Here is a 15,239-nt window from a genome sequence, read left to right as displayed (position 1 = left end):
GACGGTATAGATCATCATAATAGTCTTCCAGTGGGCATTGAGGTTGCAAGATGAAGTAAGGAAGTTTGAGCGGTCCCATCAAAAGCGGGCTGGTATCGGGGCGAGTAGCCCGTTCGGCAGCTCTTAGCGCCTGCTGAAATTGGTTCGCGCTGGCTGAGCAGGTTGAGCGAAGCGGCTGTTATTACAGGGGCTGGAATCGAGCTGGCGGTGCAGCTGGCGTTTGGGTGGCAGGACCCAGATGCGTGGCCCCTGGCACGGCATGATCAGTAACAGCATAGGTTCCAACTTGCGGCCCCTGGTCTGCTGCCTCCTTAGTTCCCCTCTCAAAGCAGCCAGCTCCCTCTCCTTGCGAGTCAATGCATCTTGAAGATGGCGCATGCAAAGCAGCTTTTTCGCCCTAATTTAAGCAGTTAGGTCCCGTTTAAGGGCTTCAGTGAGTTCACTGCGTCGCGCCAGAGCCTGAGCAGCTTTTCAGTTGCGTTGTAATCTGGACTGTTCCAGGACTTTATCATGGACTGACAGATTCTGGGCATATTATTGCCGTTAGGCGTCTTTAGCGCGGTCCAGCTTCGAGCTGGACTTCTTTGCGTTGCTGTTCCGGTCCCTCTGCAGGGTTTGGCGCTCTTGCTGCAACTGTGCCCGTTCCTCCTCCCATAGCTGGCGTTCCGCGGTTCCATGCGGCTTGGGCATCTAGTAAGCCCGCTTCCCTCATCCCAGTCTTCTCGATGGGAGAGAAACGGTCCGGCTTCGCAAGTGTAGAGGCTTTCTTCAGACTCTTAAGGTCATCAGGAAGCGAGCCCACCGAGGAGACACCGTAGCCGCCGTAGCCACGGTGGCTCCCGAGGCATACCTCAGGTCGCGGTCGCCCGGACCCGAGGATGGGGGGGGGTCGATTGGGGAAGCCCGTCGCGGATACCCTCCCAATTCAGGTTGAGTCGGTGTCCTTTGGGCGGGCCCCAGATGCTGTGCCGCGGTGGTTCTTCAGAGCATCACCAAAATCTGAGTCCAGGAATCGTTCAATGGATTCCTGGGTTGCGCTTATGAAAGGTGGTCAAAGCCCGTCTCCTCCATGACAGGTTGCATCTGAGGGTTTGTAATCACGAAACGGGTAGAAATCCGATCCACAGGCTTCGATCCATAGACAGCGCCCCAAGCGACTCACGGGAAGTCCCCATAGTGGTCGTCGTCCGTCTTTCGTTCCAGCGGAGTAAAGGAAGACTTCGTGCTTTGTCACGAGGGCCGAGGAAAGAGCCACCAATGAACCCACGTTCTCCTGCTGGTTCCTCCAGATCCAGAAGGAAAGGTGGGAGCCCTCTTTGGGGGCTACCGCGCAGCCTCGCAGTAAAAATTCAACCTCTCCATGAAAGACAAAGAGGTCCACTGCACAGGAATATAGATGAATTAAGATTCCTGCCACAATGTAAGGAATTCCATAGACGCAGAAATAAAAGGCTTTGGTAGTAAAAGTCCATTTATTAAGACATCTTAGAAAGCTCAAGAGTACAGCGGTGGCAGGAATGACACTTCCCGCCAGAAGCACAGGTTATAATGCCATTCACCCCATCCCCCCTTCCTGCTTCCCATGGGAACGGAGACTTCATCTCCCGCGCAAAGATAAAGTCTCCGCCGATGCATCTGGCCCATCGCCCGGGCTGTGGAATGCACTCAAGGTTACTTCACCATCAACACCATTGAATCCTTTACACTGGGTCAGTGTGGGGAGGCACCTAAAGACTGCCGTGGTGCCCATTCGAGCTGCCTGCTTCCCTCCCCAAGCCCATGGGGACAGGGCTCAGGGGTGCTGCCAGCCTGCTGCCGCTGCAGTGCCTGTCCAAACCGCCCCCGAGAGTGGGAGTGTGTGTGTGGGGCGCCCGGAGCAGGTGTTGTCCCCAGGCGCCATTTCCCCCAATATGCCTCTGGCCTGGGATGCTCTAGGCCTGTGGTGGCGAACCATGGCCAATTGGCCATGCTGGCAGGGGCTGATGGGAATTGTAGTCCATAACATCTGGAGTGCCAAAGGTTCGCCACCACTGCTCTAGGCTTATCCTGCATTGAGCAGGGGGTTGAACTTCCAACTCTATAATCTCCTGCTTATGAATGACAGAAATGAATTTAGGAACTACCGTATTGATTTCAGTAGGGTTTAGGCCAGTGATGGCCAACCTATGGCATGGGTGCCAGAGGTGGCACTCGGAGCCCTCGTTGTGGACATGCGCATACAGAGTTCGTCATGTGGGGGGTGGAAAATCACCCCCCCACCCACCCACCCACCCACCCACCCACACACACACACACACACACACACACACAAATCTAGGCTGGCCTGGGCTACTGGGCATGACGTGCGCGCACTGTGGTGAGCAGGGAGGACTCGGCTGGCGGGTCTGGTGCCTGTGCTCCGGGTGGCTGCTGCCCGAGGGGGGGATGGCAGAGGAGGCAGAGATGCTAGAAAAGCACAGAGCGGTGTGCGCGGGGACTTGCTGGAGGCTAGAGCAGGCTGGCCTCTGCTCAAGCGAGTGGGGTGGAGAAAGGGGTGGGGCGGAGGCGCTGGAGCAATGCTGGGCAGAGCAGAGCAGCAGGTGCACACAGAACCTGCTGGAGGCTGGAGCAGGCTGGCTGGCTGCTGCTGCTCGAAGGGTTGGACAAGCAAAATATGTGCCTTTCCAAACACCGGGGAAACGCTCAGACTCAGGTTTTTTGCTGATCACCTGGGCAGATCAAGCCTAGGGTGGAGGAACCGAGATGCATTTAGGATTTTTTTTAAAAGCACACCACGGTCTTTGCTTTTATTTTTCTGCTCCTGTTGCATTTTTGTGAGAAGTCAAGTGCTGTGATGACATGTGAAGGAAAAACCGCAGGTCATATGACTGCTCCACCAATGTAGCATTCCTGAAGTTATCCCACCCCTTGCACAGCAATCTTGCTTAGGATTGCCTTCCTTGACTGCCTTTTTACTTCTACATTGTGGTGGGGGGTTTATTGGGTTTCGGAAAGCAAAAGTTTTACTTCCCTCTCCCCCTTCCTGGCCCCCAGTGGGATAATAGTGTAATTATTTCAGGGAGATTATTAGCATTAAACCTAAGACCTAGTTTTGGGGAAGCAGTGTAGGTAACCCTGTTAAGCGCTGTTAAACCCCACTGATTTTCATGGGAAGAACTAAAGTGCAATCCTTTACCTGGGAGTAAGCTCGGTTGCTGGCAATGAGGCTTGCTTCTGAGTAAACCCTCATAGGGTCGTGATTCACCCATTTGAAGCATTGCACAATTGCTTCACCAAGCTTACTCCTGAGTAACACACGCCTTAGATCCAACCTTTTTTTCTAAACTAAAACCTCAGTATTCAGGTTAAATTGCCGTGTTGGCACTTTGCGATAAATAAGTGGGGTTTGGATTGCAATTTGGGCACTCGGTCTCAAAAAGGTTCACCATCACTGGTTTAGGCAGAGGAGCTTCCCAGTGGAGGATGGCACCATGCCATTTGGATGCCCCCTCTGTGTTGACATTCTGTCACACGTTCTCTTCAAACAGCTTTGTCCTGACTGCTATTTCCTTCCAGAGGACGGCTCTGCAGCAACTGCAGGGTCCCTGTGATAACTTCCGGTCCTCTGCCAACATGAACAGCACTAATAAGCATGATCTTAGATTATTACCACTTGACAGTTGATTGCAGACCAGGACAAGAGGAGCAGACTCTCACAGAGCTGAAAATCCAATGTCGGATTCTTGGTACCCTCTATTATAACTAGTTTCTAGTTCTCAAGATTTCCTTCATAAATCAGCCAGAGGGGGAGGAGGGGGGTGGGCTGATGGAGGTGTCCAGAAGAGTCACTTCTCCACACCACAGAGCTTCTTGTCCCTTTCCAATGTGGCATCCATCTACCTATTATTCTCCCCCAGTGATCCTCCTTCACTGAACTAAATGCTGTATTCAGAGGCTCGCTGCCATCTCAACAGCTCCATTTCCATTTTACATAGAGAAAGCTTGGGAGTCATTAACTCAAGGCCATTGACAACACATCCATTTTTGCGTTCACATAGACTGAGTAGGGCAGTGTTGGCGAACCTTTGGCACTCCAGATGTTATGGACTACAATTCCCATCAGCCCCTGCCAGCATGGCCAATTGGCCATGCTGGCAGGGGCTGATGGGAATTGTAGTCCATAACATCTGGAGTGCCAAAGGTTTGCCACCATTGGAGTAGGGCAATTCTGTGCACTTTGAAAGTGAACTTTTTCTGAGGGAACAGGAAAATCCACTTGCAAACAATTGCTAAAGTGCATTGAAAGTGGCCTAAATGTCAAAGTGCCCGGGGACAAAAACATGAACCCAGGCCTCCCAGCCCAAACTTGACAGTGCCCACTGGCCAACACCCCTTCAGTTCTCACTGCGGAATGTAGAGGCTGTTCAGTTTGGTTCCCACAGCTTCCCTCCCCTCCTTCCACTCCGCAAACCTCCTCCAGAATCTGTGTCTTCTCTGTTTGATCTCCAAACTCCCCCACCTGAAGGAAGATCTGAGCATGCCTGAAACAGCACAGCTGTATGACAGTAACAATAATTTGTTTGTGAATCTACTGGGCATGAAAAAGTTGCCGACTGACTGATCTTTCGTCTCCAGCAATGCCTGGGCTGAAAGGAGGTCTACTTGGGGTCAGTGGCGGGATCGGAATTTCAAAAGTGCTTCCACCTTTGCCCTTGAAGGGCATCCAGGCAGTTCAAACTGCTGGATTTGATCAAATCATAGCGACTTTTGCTGAAGAAATCTGATTGCACTGCACAACAAGGAGAGGACAATTTGCACGACTTGCTCTCTGTATGCGGGCAACTGAAGTGACTTCCTCAAAAAAAAAAAAAGAGTGTTTTGGAGACGTCCAGAGAGGGCTTTTTATCATCAGCAATGGAGAAAAGACTCGTTCCTTGCGAATGTAACAGCAAGCACTGACACTGCAAGGCACTAGGGTAGGCTGCGGAGGTGAGGATTATGATAACGAAGTCTCTTGCTCTGATTGGCTGAGCTGCCTTGATATCACAGAGCACAAAACTGGGAGCCACACCCCCAAACTGGAGCATGCTCAAGTGGGGAGGGGAGCTCCACAGAGTTGGCTAAACAGCTTTCGTTTTCCCGAGAAGAGGCTCTCATAGCTAAAGACATTATCTCAGTCTTCCGACCTTGGGTTCTTCCTGCATTCCTGCTCTTCAGGCCTTTTGTAGTGTGGGATAGTATTATGGGCTGGGAGGGGGGAGGAATGGGGTTTGATATACTGGGGCTGTTTGAAGGTTCTGGCAGAACCAGCTTTCCCCCTCTTACTCATGTACCTACCAATAAAGGTTTCTTAACCATTACAGGCCTGATTTGGATCACAAGTCCAAGGTTTGACAACTGGGATATGTGGCTACTCCTGGCTATGTTCCTCCCATTCTTAATGGGAGTTAGGGCAGAGAAAGGGGGGGGGCAGAAGCAGTCAGGAGGCAGAGGCCAGAAAAGGAAAGGAGGCCAGGGGAAAGAGGAGAAAGTTGAGAAAAGATAACTGAGAGCCTGGCCAGAGCAGAGATGGGCTTGGAGCCAGGCAGCTGCCTTGGTAAAGAGAAGTGCTGGTGGTGATGGAATGTGCCATCAAAGTTACACTGGAGTTATGGCAACCCCATAGGGTTTTTAAGGCAAGAGATGTATGGGGTGGTTTGTCATTACTTACCCCAGAAAAAGTAACTCTAGACTTATTGGAGATTTTCATGGCTGGAATTGACAGTGGGGTTTTTTTTTGGTGATATGGGGGGGGGGGGGGGTTCGGACTGTGTTGCCCTGTTCTGATAGTCTTTGCACCTAACGTTTTGCCTGCATCTGTGGCTGGCATCTTCAGAGGCACGTCAGGGTAAAATGTGTCTTTCTGGGACATGCCTTTGAAGATGTCAGCTCGAGATACGAGTGAAAGGTTAGTCGACCACAGCCACACAGCCCAGAAAACCCACAACACCCAACCCTAGACTTCCTCATGACTCTCTAACCAACTAACCCGACTTAGTTTTTGAGGACCAACGAGATCAAGCTAGCCTCGGCCATCCAGGTCAAGTTGAAGTGCCAGGATCAAGTGGAAACTGGCAACTGCATGTCAGTGTGCCGGCCAGTTGTGGATATACTCAAAATACATGGAAAATAAGCTTGGAAATGCTGAACTTTGCACGGTCAGAGAAGGGCAGCTTGTAAAGTCTGCATCTAACTGGAGATTGTCCCCAATAACAGCAAGCGAGATTCACAGAATATTCCCTCGACTTCTGCCATTTCAGGCACTTCAAATATTCAAAGAACTTTTTTCATTCCTTCTCCTGACAAACGCCAGACGCTAGTGGAAGTCCTGCTATAATGGCACTGTGGAGCGGAGAGTTGGAGAAGCACAGAATGGGGGTATTCCGGCCTTCATTTCCCTCTCTGCAGAAACTACGTTGTCAAGCCAGTTCTGAAGGTGCTTCCAGCTATTTTGAAAAAGGATAATAAATAGACAACACAAAAAATAATTCCGAAAGAGCTAAGCCATTAAGTAGCAGCAAGGCGCCCTTCTTCCCATTATTATTTTAATACTTTTTCTTTTATTTTTTTGCTAGGGAGGGTCAGAGGCAAGAGAGGTCCAAAGTGCCTTGCAAATACTTTGCTGGTCAGCAAATCATCGCTCTCCAGAGTTTTCCTGAAGAGACAACTGAGAGCTTGTCTCCCCCTGCTGGTGTCTAAATATATTGATTTGAGGGTATTTAAAGCAGAGTAAAAGGTGGGGGGGTTAAAAACCCGCTCCCCACACCTTTGAAGAGAGACATAATCCTGCCAGTCAAAGAGAAGCCTGGTGGATTTAAGGCAGGTGGATTAGGCAGATGCTTTCAAGTGTGTTTTTAGCATTCGCTGTTTTAGACTCGCTCCTCTTTCGGCGTTGCTTGGAGCGCTTCCCCCATGGACAGCCCTGCTTGCCGTTATTTTCGCCCTCACTCCTAATCATCCTCCACTACGCAGTTATCTGGCGTTTTGGAACTGGTGGTGGAGCATGTCAAAATACCTGCCTCTGACTCATAAAAAGCATGGCGGTTTTACGAGGGACTGCATGACAAAGGACCCAGCATACGGATGACCCGGGGGGGGGGGGGGGTCACTGCAGATATAGGGGGGGGGGGCTTACCCATAGGTGAGCCTCTTCCCTACCCCTCGGCTGCCTTGATTGGGCCTTCCTTCAGCAAAAATGGCAGGCTTGACTGCTGTAAAAGTCCGGCTTTGCCATCTCAGCAAGCAGAGCCCTCAGACGGGCTGCGCTGCTAGCAGTGGCGTACTGCTAATGGGGACATGGGGTATCCCATGTCTCCAGGTGCATGTTGTTTTGCAAGCCCCCGCCCATGACAAATAGGCGTGCGCCCGAGCCACATACCGCCGAGCCCCCCCCCCCCACCGCCCCACCTGCAGCCCGGCTCCTGCCCTCCCCGGGGCTCTGGGGAGGGCAGAAGCCAACCTGCAGGGAGGGTGGGGGGCAGGGCTCAGTGGTCCAGGTGGGTGCTGTGGTGTCACCATTGAGCCACGCCCCAGAGCCCCGGCCTCCCTGCTAGCTCCCATAAGTGGGGCCACGGGGAGTCAGTCATGCCCCAGACGCCATTTAGGTCCGGCACGTCACTTGCTGTTAGCACCATAAATAGCTTTTAAAGAGCAGAGGAAGAAGACATGGGAGAGGAGGAAACGGAACAGCAGACCCAAACAGAGACGGAAAAGGTCAGCTGTACGTTGTCAGCAGAGTTAGTCCTTAGCAGCCTAAACACCAAAAGCACTCTGTGGCTTATTCTGTACCACATAATTTGTTTATACTACAATAAATGTGTTAGTCTTTATGGCCTGTCACATTTATCACAACTGACCCTGACCCTATTTTCAAGGAGCCTGGGCTGGCCACCTTGGAAATGCATGCCCAGTTAAGGTCTGGCTCACAGGTCTGTTCTCTGTGCCCCCGCCATTGGAGGGGAGGCAGGCGGCAGCTAGAGGCAGGGCATATTCAGTGGTGGCACTTTGGTGGCTACTTCATCTTCTTTTAGGTGCCAAGAAGATGATTTTGGATTTATACCCCATCTCTCTCTCCTATAAGGAAGAGTCAAAGCGGCTTACAAACTCTTTCCCTTTCTCTCTCCACAACAGGGACCTTGAGAGACAGATGGGACTGACAGAGTTCTGAGAGAACTGGAACGAAACCAAAGTCACTGAGCAGGCTTCATGTATGGGAGTCAGGAAACACATCCAGTTCAGCAGACTGTCACTCGTGCAGAGGAGTGGGGAATCAAACCCAGCTCTTCAAACTAGAGTCCACCTGCCCTAGCTCTCCAGCACACATCTTGTTACCTAGGGCAGTTTTCTGACCGGCTCTTTGACGGACTGCTGCTTTGTGTGTAGCTTTTAATGCTGGTTACGTCTTAAGCCTTGCTTTAATGGCTTGTTTTATAATACTGCAACATGGATTTCCCTGAAAGCCTCCTTGAGCAGGACAGTCAATCCCATTTCAGTATGACCATCACCATACAAGATAGCGTTAGAGTGACAGAATATAATAAAACAGACTGAGTGTCAGGACTACAATTCCCAGCAATCACCAGCGGGAAACCGAGCTGGGGAGCTACAGCAAAATAAAACTATGTAGCTCCGTCAGAACCAATGAGAGACCAGGAACTGGGTGGGGGGGGAAGGGGGGGAAAGCTGATTGGTTACTGTCTGGTTTTGTAAATAGAATAAATATTGGAACTGAGGACAGGAATCCTCAGTTCCAGCACCCTGTACCTAGGGTGACACAAACCAATAAAGTTCTTCTTTTTACATTGACTTGGTCTGAGTGGTGTCCAGCCTTACACTGAGGGTCATTCAGTGAGTTTTGTGGCTAAGAGAGATTTCAAAACCAAGGTCTCCTCAGCCAACGTTTGACACTCCCAGGACTCAATCTTATATAAAACTAGCAACATTATGGGCAGGAACGCAAGGAATGTACACTGGATAAAAGATGAAATTCCCTAGTACCTTGTGAATGCAAACCATGGGATCTTCCCCAAGCTATGACCAAACATCTGCACAGAGCCGACCTCTTCTATCCCCCCCTTGACGGGTGTTCCCAAATGCAATGTGGTAATTTTCCTCACCAAATTGAACAGCAACTGAATGGCCTATTTGGGAGAGATTGAACAGCTGTGCCCTGGGACCCAAACAGAACAAGGACTTCACATGTTCTCTGATAACAGCATCCACTCTGATAACAACATTTCCCAGCCCCACCCACTCACTTGACCCAGTTTCTGAAGTGTGGCAGTAAATCAAGAATTAGAAGAGGTTTTCAAATATCTAGTTGGCATCTAAAAGGCCACAGATAAGTAGGTACATTTTATCGTGTTTGGCCAAAGACAATAACAATCTAACAAAAACAACTGCCCAGGCAGTAATAAATAATAAATAAACAAACAAACAACATTCTAACGGTGGGGGCCAGGGCGTCACCAAAACTGCCTTTTAAAAAGTGCATCCTAAGCCTGGAGAGATCAAAGGCTGTTGCAGTTTTGTAATTCCCCCCCTCCCAGAGGAGCCTGAAGGAAGGGAGAAGAAAACAAGAACGGGACAGCTGATGTATTTATTGCAGGCAGGTCTTCATGTACCTGCTCTGCTAGATGTGGTCCCTGGTGTGAGAAGACAGCAAGCAGGTGTGTCTAGGCAAGGCTTAGGAGACAAATTAACAAGGTAAAAAGTCACAGGAGTACACCGCAGGCCCCAATTTTAGGGAGCTTCAGAGCACAAGGCGAGCCAGAGCAACGATTCCTCCAGCTCAGCATCCGTTTCTGATGGCCACAAGCAGGGCAAGAGGAGTGCTGCTCTCTGCTGCTGCTGCTGCTCCCAGCAACTGGGTACTGGGCAGGAAGATGCTGCTGGTTCCACCCCCTCACTCCCGGGAGCCTTCATGGGTTTGTCCGCCCCCCCCCCCCCGTCATCAAAATCCTCCAGCCTCTGACCAACCCCCACATCTCATGACAGTTCCAAAGATTCAGTTCTGCCTCATATGAAATACTTCCCTTGGTCTGTCCTGATGATAGAAGTTGTAACTCAATAGAGATGCTCTTTCTTTTTTTTGGCCTCAAAACCCAGCCTCTCTGTCAACTCAAACACCTTAGCCAGTTCCACATCTGCCATTGCAGGTTTGCTCTCTCCTGGTGGAGATGGTGGGACAGAGAAAAAACTCCCCCCTCTCATGTATTATAATCAACATGGTTAACACTAGGTGTCAGTCTCGCCATAGGTTAAACAGGCATCCTGGAAATCTTCTCTCTCTCAGGGCAGAATGAAATGCAAAAGCACCAAGGACTTGCAACTATGAGGAAGACTGGACTCCACTTTGCAACACACACATTATGCTTCTTCTGGAAATGACAACAGAATCCATCTGTGATGTGGAACACTGGTTTCAAAGACCACAAGGGGTCACATAGAAAGTTGTGTGTGTGTATAACAAAAATCATCAGCCACAAGCAATATATCTTCTCTTACCCTGGGCACAGAAGAAGTTTATGGTTGAAGAGGACATCATGTGCACTTCTCTGACCATTCCACACTTCCTACAAAAAGGTCAGCTTTTTGTGTTACCATCAAGGCACAGCTAACTTAGGGTGACATAAGAACATCAGAAAGAGTCTGCTGGATCAGACCAGAGTCCATCTAGTCCAGCACTCTGCTACTTGCAGTGGCCCACCAGATACCTTTGGGAGCTCACATGCAGGATGTGAAAGCAATGGCCTTCTGCTGCTGCTGCTCCTGAGCACCTGGTCTGCTAAGGCATTTGCAATCTCAGATCAAGGAGGATCAAGATTGGTCGCCATAGATCAACTTCTCCTCCATAAATCTGTCCAAGCCCCCTTTAAAGCTATCCAGGTGAGTGGCCATCACCACCTCCTGTGGCAGCATATTCCAACACCAATCAAACGTTGCGTGAAGAAATGTTTCCTTTTATTAGTCCTAATTCTTCCCCCTAGCATTTTCAGTGTATGCCCCCTGGTTCTAGTATTGTGAGAAAGAGAGAAAATTTTTTCTCTGTCGACATTTTCTACCCCATGCATAATTTTATAGACTTCAATCATATCCCCCCTCAGACGTCTCCTCTCCAAACTAAAGAGTCCTAAACGCTGCAGCCTCTCCTCATAAGGTGCTCCAGTCCCTCAATCATCCTCGTTGCCCTTCTCTGCACTTTTTCTATCTCTTCAATATCCTTTTTGAGATTTGGCGACCAGAACGGAATACAGTACTCCAAGTGCGGTCGCACCACTGCTTTATATAAGGGCATGACAATCTTTGCAGTGTTATTATCAATTCCTTTCCTAATTATCCCCAGCATAGAGTTTGCCTTTTTCACAGCTGCCATGCATTGTTGACATTCCCATGGAACTATCAACTAAGACGCCCAAATCCCTTTCCTGGTCTGTGACTGATAGAACTGACCCCTGTAGCACGTATGTGAAGTTTGGATTTTTTGCCCCTATGTGCATCACTTTACATTTTGCTACATTGAACTGCATTTGCCATTTCTTAGCCCACTCACCTAATTTATAAAAGTCCACTTGGAGCTCTTCGCAATCCTTTGTGGTTCTCACCACCCTACCTAATTTGGTATCATCTGCAAACTTGGCCACCACGCTACCCACCCCTACTTCCAGGTCATTTATGAATAGGTTAAAGAGCACCAGTCCCAAAACGGATCCTTGGGGGACACCACTCCCTACATCTCTCCATTGTGAGAACTTCCCATTTACACCCACCCTTTGCTTCCTGTATCTCAACCAGTTTTCAATCCATAGGAGGACTTCCCCTCTTATTCCTTCATTGCTGAGTTTTCTCAATAGTCTCTGGTGAGGAACTTTGTCAAAAGCCTTTTGGAAATCCAAGTAGACAATGTCCACTGGTTCCCCCTTATCCACATGCCTGTTTACACCTTCAAAGAACTCTAGTAAGTTTGTAAGACAGGACTTGCTTCTGCAAAAGTCATGCTGACTCTTCCTCAGCAGGTCTTGCTTTTCTACATGTTTTATAATTTTATCTTTAATGATAGATTCTACTAATATGCCAGGAACAGATGTCAAACTGACTGGCCTGTAATTTCCCGGGTCCCCCCTAGATCCTTTCTTAAAGATTGGTGTGACATTGGCCATCTTCCAGTCTTCAGGGATGGAGGCTGATTTCAGGGATAAATTGCATATTAAAGTGAGAAGATCAGCAATTTCATGCTTGAGCTCTTTAAGAACTCTTGGGTGAATGCAATCGGGGCCCGGGGATTTGGTAGCATTTAGTTTATCAATGGCTGCCAGAACTTCTTCCTTGTCTACCATTATCTTCGCTAGTTTCTCGGATTCACCCTGTAGGTCTTTCAGAGCAAGAGACTTCAGCGGTGGTTCGCCAATGGCTGTCTCCACATCATGACCCTGGTATTCCTTGGGGTGGGGCTCCCATTCAATACTAGTCAGGGTCAGGGCAGAGAGTATGCAACAGGCCCAAAGTCATACAGCAGGTTTCCATGGTGTGAGTGCGGATCTGAACTTGGGTTTCCCCGTCCTAGTCTGACAACTTAACCACTACACCACATTGGCTCTTCACAGCTTCTCATCACTGTCCCCATCAACCAGTCTCACTACATCAATTGTTCTCATCTCACACACACAAGAAAATCTCAGAGCAAGAGGGGGGGTCATTACCTCCATGTTTTTACCCCCTCCCCATTCCAGCAAGGAGGTCAGAGTAACATATACTTCCCACCGTCATTTTATTCTCCTTTGTACCATCTTGTTGCTATCAGTCCCACTATATAACTGATGAAGACTGAGGCAGTGGGGTCGTTTCTAGGATGTCGGGCAACCCTGAAGAGACAGGAGTTCATCAAATGCTAGCGATAATAGCCCGAAGAGAGAACTGAGCTAATAGTTCAAAAACCAAACTGTGGGAGAGAAATAACCTTGAATAAGTAGCCAGGGGAATGAGCCATGGTCTTAGATGTCACCACACCAATGCACAGAGCATGGGAAATAAACAAGATGAACTCAAACTCTGAACCTGGCAAAGCAATTACGATGTAACTGGCATCACTGGAACCCGGTGAGACGAATCTCCTGATCAGAATACAATAATTGAGGGGTATCACCTATTTCAGAGAAATAGATCAACTAGGAAAGTAAAAGGAGTAGAATTATACATCAGAGATTATTACACCTGTGAGATGGTTCATGTCTTCCAGCCTGGAAGCCAGGTTGAGAGCATCTGGGTAAAAATTAAGGGGGACAGAAACAACCATGATCTCACTGTGGGGGTCTATTACAGACCCCAAAAGCCAGAATGTAGAGTTGGATGATGCCTTCCTGGAAGAGATGACCAAACTTTCAAAAAGGAGAGAAGTAGTAGCAATGGGAGAGTTCAATTGATATTAGTTGGGAGTCAAACTCTATCCAACAAATTCCTCACTTGCCTTGCAGACAATTTCATGGTCCAAAAGGTGGAAAAAGCAACAAGGGGACTGGCTATAGTAAATCTGCTCCTAACCAACAATAATTACCTGGTTAATGGGTGGAAGTGGTAGGATTCTTAGGTGGGAGCGACCATGTTGTCCTGAAGTTTGTTATACAGTGGAAAGGGGATGCCAAACATAGTCAGACATGCATTCTAGGCTTTAAAAAACCTGATTTCAGTAAACTTAGGAAACTACTGGGTGTGATCCCATGGTTAAGAATACTAAAAGAGAAGGGAGTACAAGATGGATGGGAGTTTCTTAAAAGTGAGATCTTGAAGGCACAATTTCAAATAGTTACGAGGAAGAAAAATGGGAGGTGTCTAAAGAAACCAGGATGGATGTCTAAAGAACTTTCAACTGAGCTAAGATTTAAAAAGGACATGCACAAGAAATGGAAAAAAGGGGAAATCATCAAAGAGGAATTAATCAAATAGCCAGGTCATGTAGGGAGAGGGTCAGAAAAGCTAAAGCACTGAATGAGCTCAGGCTTGCCAGAGAGGTTAAAAACAATTAAAAGGGGGCTTTTTTTGGTTATGTCTGTAGCAAAAAGAAGAAGAAAACATGATGGGGTCACTGCAAAATGTCAAAATGCTATCAGGGGACAGAGAAAAAGCAGAACTACTTAACACCTAACAGGGGGAAATGGAACAGAAGATATAGTAGGGAAAATTCAGCACAGAATAAACACAGACGTAGTACAGGAATACCTGGCTACTTTAAATGAATTAAAATTTCCAGGGCCTGATGAACTACATCCTAGGGTATTAAAAGAACTGGCAGAAGTGATCTCAGAACCACTCGCTATAATCTTTGAGAATTCCTGGACGAGAAGTTTCAGCAGACCAGGAGGAAGACTAATATTCTCCCCCATCTTCAAAAAGGGGAAAAAAAGAGAACCCAAACAATTACCGCCCAGTCAGCCTGACATCAACACCTGGAATAATACTAGAGCAGATCATTGAACAGACAGTCTGTAAGCACTTAGTAGGGAATACTGTGATCTCTAAAAGTCAGCATGGGTTTCTGAAAAACAAGTCATGACAGACTAATCTTGTCTCTTTTTCTGATAGAATGACAAATTTGGTAGATGATGGGAATGCTGTGGACGTAGCATACCTTGATTTTAGTAAGGCCCCATTATATTCTTGCAAGTAAGCTGGAAAGATGTGGACTAGACAAAATGTGGGCTACTGTTAGATGAATGTGTATTTGGTTGACTGACCAAATCCAAAGGGTGCTCATCAATGGATCATCTTCATCCTAGAGAGAAGTGAGTAGTGGGGTGTCACAGGGTTCTGTTCTGGGCCCAGTGCTATTCAGTATTTATATCAATGACTGGGACAATGGAATAGAGGACATGTTAATCCAATCTGGAGATGACACCAAACTAGGAGAAATAGCTAATACACCCTAGAGGACAGGGTCAGAATTCAAAATTAGAGACATAGGATTAGAGACAGATTAGAGACATGGGTCAAAGCTAATAAAATGATTTTCAACAGAAACAAATGTTTTTTGCCTACATTTAGGCAGGGAAAAAAAGAAATTTACAGAGATAAGGTGAGTGACACGTGGCTTGACAACAGTACATGCGAAAGGAATCTGGGAGTCTTAGTAGACCACAAACTGAACACGAGTCAGCAGTGTGATGCAGTAGCCAAAAAAGTCAATGGGATTCTGGGTTGCATCAATAGGAGTATAGTGATTGGATTGAGGG

The 15,239-nt window shown here is 48.1% G+C and overlaps 1 protein-coding gene across 2 annotated transcripts in view; it reads right to left on the bottom strand.

Annotated features, from left to right (window-relative positions):
• The window catches only part of ABL1 (ABL proto-oncogene 1, non-receptor tyrosine kinase), a 219,724-nt gene that overhangs the window by 31,154 nt on the left and 173,331 nt on the right, over nucleotides 1–15,239 (bottom strand). The gene's annotated exons all lie outside the window — the stretch shown is intronic.

This window comes from Sphaerodactylus townsendi, linkage group LG12 (assembly GCF_021028975.2).
Source record: "Sphaerodactylus townsendi isolate TG3544 linkage group LG12, MPM_Stown_v2.3, whole genome shotgun sequence".
Classification (NCBI taxonomy): Eukaryota; Metazoa; Chordata; class Lepidosauria; order Squamata; family Sphaerodactylidae; genus Sphaerodactylus; species Sphaerodactylus townsendi.
The sequence above is the reverse complement of the archived record's forward strand: the minus strand, read 5'-3'. Positions and strand labels throughout refer to the sequence as shown.